This window comes from Berghia stephanieae, chromosome 5 (assembly GCF_034508935.2).
Source record: "Berghia stephanieae isolate SIO BIC M18660-M18661 chromosome 5, UCSD_Bste_1.3, whole genome shotgun sequence".
Classification (NCBI taxonomy): domain Eukaryota; kingdom Metazoa; phylum Mollusca; class Gastropoda; order Nudibranchia; family Aeolidiidae; genus Berghia; species Berghia stephanieae.
The window spans coordinates 9,997,246-10,009,477 of record NC_088364.1 but is presented as its reverse complement, the minus strand read 5'-3'; the positions used below and the strand labels follow the sequence as shown (position 1 = coordinate 10,009,477).

Genomic DNA, 12,232 nt, shown 5'->3' with positions numbered 1-12,232 from the left:
GATGACAAAAAAAAAAAAAAAAAAAAAACAATAACAAATACCTGAGTGACGTCAACTTCATTCTATCTATTGCCGAGGTGAAGCCCGGGAATCTCTCTCCCCACGTAGCAGGGGAACTTGTTACCGTCCTGATGGACATTGGTCTCCTAAGTAGAAATTCAGAAACCCATTCCCAATTCCCACACCTACTGCTCGGGACATCAGACACTAAATGGTCGCTGGGATTTCACTCCGTTCGCCTGAAGTCGTGACATCAACCACCAGCAGTCAGATACTGGCTTAAAGACGTTTTCTCTATGTCTAACGATAAATGATGAGATAAAATTTGTCTCTAGGGTCTGTTCTAAGGGAAGACTGGAATAACCCGCAGTGCAGCGCTTAAGTCATTCGAACTCGGTGCCTGTCGGGTACGAAGCAAAGACCATACCGCTGAGCTACGCTGTCTATCATATTACAGTATTATTATGCCATCCATTGTTGCGATTGTATGGCAGGCGGTTTTGTGATCTGTCTATGACACTCGGTTTCTGACCGATAGGTCCTGGGTTCGAGTCCCAACATGGGTGGCGCAAAGTTAAGTCTCACAAACAGGCTCCTGACTGTGACGATGATAAATTCTGATAACGCCTTACATTGTTAGTTACAAGCGACATGGCTCGTCCAACATGTTAATCGTTATTGTTGGCATTGGACCGTTGTAAAGCGCTTTGAGCATATTTATTGGATATCGCTCTATTTAAAAGCTCAGATTTAAACACCTAGTGACACAATATCACAAAACGGTATTATGTCGGAGTAATATGAAACTTCATAGACCTTATTTTACAAGGGAGAGTGAACACGATTTCACAAAGCGTAAACACCAACATTTTCATAATTTTGACGCCTGTATTAATAATAATAATAATAATAATAATAATAATAATAATAATAATAATAATAATAATAATAATAATAATAATACTTTATTGCATCCCAAAAAGGAAATTTTTTGTACAGACGTGTTATAATTTACACATAAGTATAAAAATACAATGGAAATAGGATGTATATATATATATAAAAAGGAGCAGCTCTATAACCAGAGCTGAGCTTTATAATATGAATAATTTCAACACTGTAAAATAGTTAAAACTGTCACTATAAATTGAAAATTGAAAAGATTGCAAAACAAATAAATTAATAAATTAATATTTATATTTTTAAAAAGTAAAAATGAGAAATAATTATATAAAATGATTATTGCTTGTTGTTATAAAGCCTAATACTGGACGGCAGAAAAGATTTTCGGTGTGTCTCTGTTTTCGTTGAAATAGAGAAAGGGCGACCACTTCTTTCTGACATAATAATTGATGGTCTTAGTGGATGTTACTGGTCATTTAATATTTTAGTTATTTTATTTATACAAAATTTCTCGTATAAAAGATCTACATCGTCAACATCATTAATATAGCGTTTAATGGATTTTTTAAATATTTGAATTTATTTTGTCCCTTTCCACTGCTAAGCAATTGCCTCCCCAAGCTGTTATACAAAATGACAAAACACTTTCGATTACTGCTCTATAAAATAATGTGCAGAGGGTTTTATCTATTCTAAACTGAGAGAGTTTTGATAAAAAATATGTACGTCTGCACATCTTATGCCTAATTATTTTCAAGTGTTCATCCCACTTGAGCCTGTCATCAATCGTTACACCAAAGTATTTGTAGTGAGGAACTCGCTGGACGAATTAGTCCTTTAATTTTAACGGTTCTATCGGTTCCTTCACTCTCCTAAAGTCAATCACTAGCTCCTTTGTCTTGCTTATGTTAAGCTCTAGGTGGTGGGCATCACACCAAGACACACATCTATCAATTTCTTGCCTATAAGCCACTTCGTTGCCATTTGTTATGAGGCCTTGAAGAGCGGTGTCATCTGCAAACTTTATTAAAGGTACACTCAGGTTTTGACTTCTACAGTCATTCGTGTATATTGTGAATAATACAGGGGACAATACACAACCTTGAGGAGCACCAGTATTTGTAGTTATACAGGAAGATTTGTTTCGTCCTAATTGAACATATTGTGCTCTCTCCGTAAGAAATTCGAGCACCCAAGCAATTATATACTTGTTTAAATTCAGACTAGTCAATTTTTGAACAACCAACTGAGGTTGCATTGTATTGAACGCTGAAGAAAAATCTGCAAAAAGCAATCTGCAATAGCTCCTAGCGTGATCTAGATGCCTGTAGATGTTGTTTGTAAACAGCAAAATGGCATCCTCTACGCCACGTCCTGGTTTGTAAGCAAATTGATGACTATCACTCAATGGCATAAACTGATTCCTAATTTTAACAAGAACAAGTTTTTCTAAAGATTTCATGACTATTGAAGTCAGTGCAACAGGTCTGAGATCGTTCATAGTTTCAAGTTTTTCTTTTTTTGGAACAGGAATAATTTTGAAGTTTTCCAAATTTCAGGGATCGAAACGCATGGGAGGGACCAGTTAAAAATATGTGTATAAATGGGGGAAAGCTGGTGGGCACATTCTTTTAATAGTTTTCCTTTCAATCCATCCGGCCCAGCAGCCTTCCTCTCGTTTAGTTTCGAAAATACGAATCTCGTTTCCTCTTCACTGACCTCAATAGTCATTTCATCTTCCAAAGCCCTGTCTAATTTATGTTTTTCATTTTCAATATCAAATTTGTTTGCTGTGTCGAAACGTGAATAAAATTTATTTAAAGTTTCAATTTCGATATCTTCTGATATAATCGTGGGCTTTGGATTATAGTTCACAGTAGTTTTAAGCCCCCGCCACGTGTCCCGTATATCCCCAGAAGAAAAGCATTTTTCAATTTTATTTTTGTACTTGTCTCTACAACTAGATATTACCCTCTTTATCTCTTTTTGTTTTGTTTTCAGATCTTTTTTGTTTCCACTAGTATAGAGAGTTTTCTTTTGGTTCAATAAAAGTTTTAGATCTTTTGTTATCCAAGGCTTGTTGTTAGGATAATATTTTATTTCTTTTTTACAAGACATTAGCTGTTCACAGAATTTTAAATACTCACTCACACAGTCATTCAGCTCATCCACACTATCACATGATTCTATAAAACATTCCAGTCAGTGCATTCAAAACAACCACGCAAATCTTCACACACACTTCCGTTCCAGATCTGTACACTTTTCTTTACTGGTTTTACACGTTTAAAAACAGGGCGGTAGGTGGGGAGTAGCAAGAGCATGCAGTGGTCAGATAAACCTAATGGGGCACGGGGTAAACATTTATAACTATTTTAATATTACACAGGAATAAATCTAATGTTTTTTTGTCCCTTGTCTCGCAGTCCACGTATTGATGAAGTCCCGGGAGAGTAAAATCGTTACATTGGTTAAAATCGCCAGTGACCATCAATACGGCATCGGGTGACTTAATTTGAATGTCCTGTATTTCTTTCCTCAAAATATTTTTCGCTGTGGTGTTGTCTGATGATGGTGGAATGTAGACGTTGATGATGATGACATGAGTATATTCCCGGGGTAGATAATATGGTCGTGACGAAACAGTAATAAATTCAATATAATCGTCACAATACATTTTCTTTATCTGACAGTTATTGGGGTGGCACCATTTGTTGTTAATATATGTGCACACCCCACCCCCAGTTCGTTTATTTACATTAGTCCGATCTCCTCGAAATAGTGAATATTGTTCAATATTAAAACATGATGATGGTATGTGAGGAGATAGCCAAGTCTCTGTTAACGCTATTATGGAGGCTTGACGATAGTCACTATTAAAACGACACAGTGAAAACAGTTCATCAATTTTATTTTTCAGTGATCTTACATTACCTGTCACTACACAGGGTAAAAATGGACGAAAAGGCCGTCTGTTAAATTTTGTTTTTATTCCTCCTTTTCTCCCCCTCTTGCTTACTTTAATAAACGAGGTGTCAATAGTGGGTGGTGGGGGTGACACGGGTTGGAGGGATCGGAGAGTCTCTGGAGTATAAGTTATCGATAGGCTTATTTTGGCAGCAAAATCACAGGCTAAAACACCATTTATGCTTATAAATATACTAATAATAATAATAATAATAATAATAATAATAATTATTATTATTATATTATTATTATTATTATTATTATTATTATTATTATTATTATTATTATTATTATTATTATTATATATTATATTATTTTGGGGGGAGGGGGGGGGTGGTCCAGTCCAATGTAGAATAGTACCAGATTGATAAAGTTGATCGCATGAATAGCCCTAGTTTGTTTTGTTTTGTTTTTTTTTTTTTGTTTTGTTTTTTTTTGTTTTTTTTGTTTTTTTGTTGTTTTTTGTTGTTTTTTTTTTTTTTTTTTTTTTTTTTTGTTGGGTTTTTTTTTTTTTTTTTTTTTTGGGGGGGGGGGGGGTTCCGTCATTTTCACGTAGTCCTTCAGAGCCAGTAGGCTGGCTCGAGAAGCTGGTGTTTATCACAGTTACTATAGCGTGAATCGGAAAATAGCAATTACTTGCTATCCTTTTGATAGGACGCCAGGCTATCGCAAAGTACTTTCCGGAGATTTAACAGCTCTAGCTACCAATCACTGCTGGGTTGAGGGGGGGGGGGGGGGCAGAAAAAAAATTCGATTTCACCGGAATCGACCTCGGTTCCTTTGTGTGTGAAGCGAGTACTCTACCAACTGAGCTGTCGTGACCCCCCCCCCCCCCCCAACCCTTTCGTTGGTAGACTTAATTTCTGCCAAATTATTTCTCAAGTTATATATCAAACCAATTTAATCAGGAGAATCGTAAACAGCGACGAGATAGAGACTCAGTAACTGCTTTTTCAGTAAACAACTTTGAGACACAATGTGCCGCTATGCTGTAGTTGTACGGTATTGGACTCAAAACACGGCTTAAATTTGGTCCAAGGGGAAGACATTTAGCACGCTTGTTTCCTCTGCCCAGCTAGCAGTGATTGGATAGCTGGGTCTGTTAGATATGGCGGAAAGTACTTGGCGATAGACCAGTGTCTTGTCCAAAGGTTTGCTGGCAATGATGGCCGTAAAAATGCTGTAGTAGTAGTATTGGTAGTAGTAATAGTAGTAGTAATAGTAGTAGCAGTAGAAGTAGTAGTAATAGTAGTAGTAGTAGTAGTAGTAGTAGTAGTAGTAGTGTAGTTGTTGAAGTAGTAGTAGTAGTAGTAGTAGTAGTAGTAGTAGTAGTAGTAGTAGTAGTAGTAGTAGTAGTAGTAGTAGTAGAAGTAGTAGTGATAGTAGTAGTGGTAGTAGTAGTAGTAGTTGAAGTAGTAGTAGTTGTTGTTGTTGTTAATTAAACTTGTGCTGTTGCTTCCACAGCCATGTGGTAGTGTGCAGATCTCTGTTTTTCAATTGCTCAGTTTCTCCTTCTCCGTACAGTTTTCTATTTTAGGGGTAAAGAGGAATTGAGGTGATACAAAACTGTGAAAGACGACAATGACTATGCTGTCAAGTTAGATTACAATCGATCCCGACTTCAAAAATTTCCATAAGAGAGAGGGTAGAGTAAACATCAGATATCACTGGCACTCTGCCAGTGATGCTGTCCTCTGACTCTGACTAATGGCCCTATCACATTTCGGTCATAAAACTTTTATTTCATCGTGTTGATCGATTTTATTGACTTCCGGCTTTCCAAATAAAAATTTAACACCGAGACTTAAGTATCTATCGGCTTTAAGAAAATTTGACAGTTTTTGCTCATTTTAGGGGATCGATTTAATATATGATGTAAAAAGTTTGTTTTATTTTAATGGCCAAAATATGAAAAGGCATTTTGGCCATGTACAGCAGAGTGTTTTATGAAGCCATTGTGCGATAACTGGGGATCGTGAGGTATTGCCGATGATATTCATTCAATGTTTAATCAACGAACTGTTGTACTCTTGAAAAACTTGTATTTAAAAATTTGACCGGAAAAGTCGTCCTTCAAATATCGATGGATTTAAATGACCCTCGTCTTGGCAAAAACTCTCGAACCTGGGATTTCGCGGAGGTCCCAGGTTTGAGAGTTTTGCCAAGATAAATATCATTTAAATCGATCGATATTTGAAGGACGAGTTTTCTCGCCAAAATTTTAAATACGTGTTTTTTCAGGGTGCTGCACTTAACTGGTTAATAGACCTATAGCTTTTGTGTCACCATAACTGATTACGTGGGTGTTTTTTAAAGGGGTTGAGAAATGAAAATCTGAATTCACAAGTTAATATAATTTATCCGAAAGCGTATCGCTTGTATGTAGTATTATTCATTCTTTTAAATAAATATTTGTAGTTTATTCTTACGTCGTTTTGTGTCTTTGTGTGTGTGTGTGTGTGTGTGTGCCTGTGTGTGTGTGGATGTGTGTATGTGTGTGTGTTTACGCATGCGTGTGTATAGAAGAAGATGAAGAAGAAGAAGGAGGAAGAGGATGAGGAGTCTGAAGAAAAGGAATACATAAAATGAACGTATTGTATGAGAATTGGGTCGTATTGTGTGCATAATATTAATATGTATTTTGAAACAGACTAATGATATTCACATTAACAACGCCACTAGCACATTATCTCATTCGTCTGTAGTGTTTCATTCATCCTGTTTTGTTGATAAAGGGGAAACCCGAAATGTCCACATTATCTGTCTTCGTCTTATCAATTGAAGCTTACAATTCAATACGTATCGTTATTTTTAAAAAAGATATATGCAACAATATGTTTTATAAAAAGAACTCGCTGCCTAAATTCTATCATAGACTTGTATCCACTACAAGTGGTACACTTTAAGTTTTACAGCCAAAAAGATACAAAAAGATACAACAATCTGACAACTTTTCCTTCTGGTAAAGTCAGGCTACTTGCATCAGTACGTCTCCTTCCGTTTTTCCTCTATCATTACGTTGGTTTGTAATTTTACTTAAATCTATGTTATAAGAATTCTCTGAACGCATATCATCAATGGAGGAATCGAAGTGTAAACCATCGCAATACACTAAGACCACCCTCACCAAAACGCCACTATCATCACCACAACCATCATCATCATGGTCATCGTCATCACAATCATTACCACCACTGCAATCACTGCCATCCTCATTATCATCATCATCATCATCATAATCATCATCAACAACAACAACAACAACATCATCATCATTATCATCATCATCATCATCATCATCATCATCAACAACAACAACATCAACAACATTACCATCAACCAATAAAGAAAAGGAAATGGGGCTGGATTTGGCCATAATCTCAGGAAAACTGCAAGCGATATCACCAGGCAGGCTTTGAATTGGAACCCGCAAGAAAAGAGGAGGGTTGGTCGACCAAAACAGACACGGCGACGAAGCATTGAGACTGAGATAAAGGCAGTCGGACAAACCTGGATCCGAATAAATAGAACACCTCCAAAAAACGTAGTCAGATATAAGAGTGCTGTTGCGGCCCTGTGTTCCATAAGGAATCAAGAGGCTTAAAGCAAGTCAAATAAGTCAGCTCATAGCAAGCCGCGTCAGTTTGTAAAGAGAGATGGTGATAGTCCATTATCGTGTTGTCGCTGTTCCCAATTACCTTATCTAACCTTACAATACACAGCACAACACCATAACCGTTCTTATTCTTATCAATAATATTATATCATATCTTGTCTATAGTTAAGTCCGTCACATGATCTCGAGTGTTTCCTTAACTGATGTCATTTCGCTGCAACACAAAAAAAATAGCGAGAGAGAGAGAGAGAGAGAGAGAGAGAGAGAGAGAGAGAGAGAGAGAGAGAGAGAGAGAGACGAAGAAAAGGAAAAGAAATCAACCATAATACTCTTCATTATGAGATAACGTCGTCTTTGAATTTGAATGCTAAGAAGAGTTATTGCTAAATATTATTATAGTATAAATATGAATATTTGCATAGAGCATTTCCACTAATTCACTATGCTCAACTCGCTTCATATAATATCATTTTGCAATTCATATTATGCAGTCAAACCTTCATTTCATACAGTACAAGTTGCTTGTCGATTGAAATTCGAATTATAACTTATCTGACCAAAATGAAACGATACGTTTTTGTCAGTTTACGATACGACCAATTTGAGTGTTGTATAATGATATCACACCTCGATAAGGTAATCGCCCATAACATGTAATTAAGTTGATAATCATCAGATGACACGCACACAGACACACACACACACACACACAGTCACACATATACACACATACAAATACACATACAGGCACACACATACACACACACACTCATACACACACCACTTCAACAAGCTCAAGCAACAATACATTGAAAAGAGTCCTGACTCGCTGCACGTCAGTGCATTTTGTCATTATGCGCTATAAATAATTATAGTCTCAAAGATTCTTATTGGCAATTTGCCAATATAGAACACAAAACGTAAATCATAAATTTTCCAGATAAACGAAAGAAAAAAAAAAGAAAAAGAAATAAATGACATTGTAAAAGAAAAAAATGAAAACCAAATATTAGGTAGACTTAAATAATCATGGTTGTTTTAATGATTTAATCAGAAACTGGTGAGGGTGATAGGCTTGCTGATGATAATGATGAAATGGTATAAGTTATAGTATAAGTCGATATTTATTAGTCAGTAATATTTAATTGTAGTTGTTTCAAATCTCAATGCTAATTTTATTTTTAAAATTTTCCAAAAGACACGTCGGTTAAATTACTATACTCTCATGAAACCCAACCCCTTCCAAAACCCAATATTGCATCTACTCGGTGACAGGTACACGTGAACATCATAAAAGAAAATATAATAAACGAATATATGAATGAAAAATATCAATAAATAAATTAGTTACGGACAGTAACCTTAGCATTGTCGCTTCTTGTGCGGCTATGTGGTCTAGTGGTATTCGCTTTCGGATTGGAAGGTCCTGGGTTCGAGCCTTGCTCGGCGCATAGTTGAGTCCTTAGAGAATGCTCTTTACTCACATTCTCTCACCTTATTTAGGTGTAAAATGAGTACCTGGCCGTTAACAGCGTTGTCTCTGTCCGATAAGAATTGTAATATCCCTAACAGGCGCCATGCCCCATCCTAAGTGTTAAATGTTGCTGTTGGCTATCGACCCCTATAAAGCGCTTTGAGCACGTTTAGTAGAGATTGCGCGCGATATAAAAGCTCTTTTTTTATTATATTATTTTGGTGTAAAGCTGTACATAAGACTTCCGCAGATGTGTCCAGGGTACATGCATCAGAACTCGATTCGGCGTCCATAGTTTCTTATCCAAACAATATGGCGTACTGCCTGGTCATTTTCGATAACGTTTTTTTTTTTTATTTTATCCCATCCCTATTATTGCGAGATACGTCATACACCTCAAATATTCTTGTTATCAGTAATGGTAATTTGGGAAAGCCAAACCAACCTTAACCAATGGTTATGATTCAGTTTGGGAAGTATTGTTGGGTTTTCGTTTGTTTTTGTTTTTTCTTTTTTTTTTTAGGGGGGGGGAGGGGGTTGTTTAGGGTTTTTGGGGTTTTTTTTTTGTTTGTTTTATTTTTATTTGTTTGGATTGTTGTTTTTTTTTTTTGTTTTTTGTTCTTTTTGTTTTGGTCTTTTTTTTTTTTTGTTTGTTGTTTGTTTTTGTTGTTTGTTTTTGTTTGTTTTTTTTTTTTGGTTTTTATTTTGGTCTTGTTTTTGTTTTCATTATTTTTTCTTTTTTTTTTCTGTTTTTTTATTGTTTTGTTTATTTTTATGGGATTTAAAAAAATTGTACTCTAGGGTCTTAGGATTTTGGACAAGTTGGGGTAATTTTGATCAATCGATTTATGAAGTTGCCGTTTTCTTGACAAAATGTGTTGTTGTTGTTTTTTTAAACCGTGGTTTGTCAGTGTCGGTCAGATTGTGTTTGTGTTCGTCTAGGTCTTTTGCTCTTTTGCCAGGAGGGGTACTACATACTATAAATGATCCTTCTAATTCTCCTCAATAAAACAAAACAAAAATCAAAACAAAACAATTTTTAAAAACTCAACCTTTTTTTAAATTAAGACATATCTCCCCAATTGAAAAAAAAGCAAACCAAAAACACCCCCCAACACACACACACACACGCACAAACACACACAAACACACACATAACAATAAAAATAGCAAACGAAAAAAAAAGAACAAAACAACTTTACCCATGTGTCATATTACAAGTTGTTAGCGACGTCCACTTATTTACAGGTCTGATAACCCAAATTGTTGTGGCCTCATTGTTGTAATGGAAATACTGTCAAACCAACGCAAAACATTGTCCGCAACAACAATGTTAAATCAAGCCCATTATTGCGTTCAGTTGTTAAATCTACAAATATGAGCACGCCGGTTGTGAATCAATTTGAGCTTCGATGTCAACCCAATATAATAAGTTTTGAGAAGATGACTCACATTATTTCTTCTATAACGACACATTATATTTTTGTATTATGTTCCTTTTGAATATTGTCGTCTCGAGCAAAACCTCGTTATAACGTCACATGGACTTATATCGTTTCTGTGAAACTGTCCTTCATTTATCCCTACATCATGTGACTGTTTATATTTTATTTCTTTTAATTGATTCGTTTGTTCATTCATTCGTTCATCCCATCGTTCATTCGTTCATCCAGTCATTCATTCATTCTTTCAATCAGTCAATAAATTAATTTTTCATTCTGTCATAAAATTGTTCTTTCGTTCATTCATTCATTCTCTTATTCATTTATTTATTCATTCATTCGTTATTCATTCATTATTTTTTTCCATGAATTTAGGGTCCAATCATTCTCCCTTCAATTGCTTTTTATTCCTTTATTCATTCATTAATACACTTACGCACTCATTCATTCACCCGCTTACTCGCTCACTCAATCATTCGTTTAGCTCTCGTTCAACTTTGAGTGTGTTTTTCACCTCTGATCGAATAGAACTAAACTGAAAAGAAAAAAAATTGATCACACTGTCGAAATAGCTGTAAGGGGAAATAACCTATTATATTGAGAGCGCTGGTGTATTTTACAGAGTTAATTCCCGTCATGATATCGATTATTTAAGGCGACAGAAAAGTGGGGTTTCCTATCATTAATTTGGTGTTTATTCTTCTTCCTCCCTCCTCTACCATCCCCTTCTCCTTCTCCTCCTTTCCCTCCTCCCACTGCTCTGCTGTACAATAAAAGTGTTAAAGATTAAAGAAGATCGCAAAGAAACCTTACATCATGAGAGGAGTGTTAGACTTTGGGAGTCTCGTGGTTAAGACTTTGACAAGTTGGGGTTTATTCTAATTTATCGTTACATGAACTATAAGTTGCTGGGTTTGTTTGTTTTTATCTGTATTGTTATTGTATACAAGCGGGGCTCGAACCCGGGACCTTCTGGGTCACAGTGCAGTGCCTTAACCACTCGGCCACTTCGTCCCCAGAATTGATATTTTAAAAAAAAAAAATTAAAAAAGATAAATGAAAATTGGTTTGTGTATAACTTATGTGTATAATTGCGATGAATAAATAAAGACGTCTGGTTTCATAAAGTTTATAAACTGTAATCCCGAAATTGCATAATATTATCTGTTCATTCTAACTTTAAATTTGCTAATTTATCACCCGATTTGAAGACCTTCAGAGGAGCCAGAGTTGATGCCGGTTTCTGAAGCGTGGGGCGGACAACAGCAATTGTTTGCTACCTTTTGGCTTTTCGCCAGATCTAACAGACCCAGCTACCCAGTCACAGGACAGGAGGGTCAGGAAAATAAAATCTCGATTTCACCCGGGATCAATCTCGGTCCATTTACACGTGAAGCGAGTACTCTACCAACTGACCCCTGGCACCGGATTTACTCTGAAATGATTCTTGTTTGACGCGGTGGCTCAAATACGATGAGAATAGAGGTGTGTGTGGGGGGGGGGGGGGGTATGGCGGAAGCTACCCCGCATTGGACAAGATTAGAGGAAAACACAGAACACTCTGGAAGAGAGAGAGAGAGAGAGAGAGAGAGAGAGAGAGAGAGAGAGAGAGAGAGAGAGAGAGAGAGGGGGGCTCATCATTTCTGCCCTATATTTATACCCGTATAAAGGTCAGTATCTGTCCTTGATCTTTTCAAGTTAAGGGTACAGACATGTTTTTGGACGTTGATTTGACTTGACTCAAGCAAAACAAATAAGCTATTGATGCCATATGTTTATCTAAAATACTCACAACATCCGCCTGCTGGATATAACGTACGAACTCACAAA

General features: G+C 36.2%; 1 protein-coding gene across 1 annotated transcript in view; it reads left to right on the top strand.

Moving 5' to 3' along the window:
• The window catches only part of LOC144973854 (uncharacterized), a 29,834-nt gene that overhangs the window by 8,422 nt on the left and 9,180 nt on the right, over positions 1-12,232 (top strand). The gene's annotated exons all lie outside the window — the stretch shown is intronic.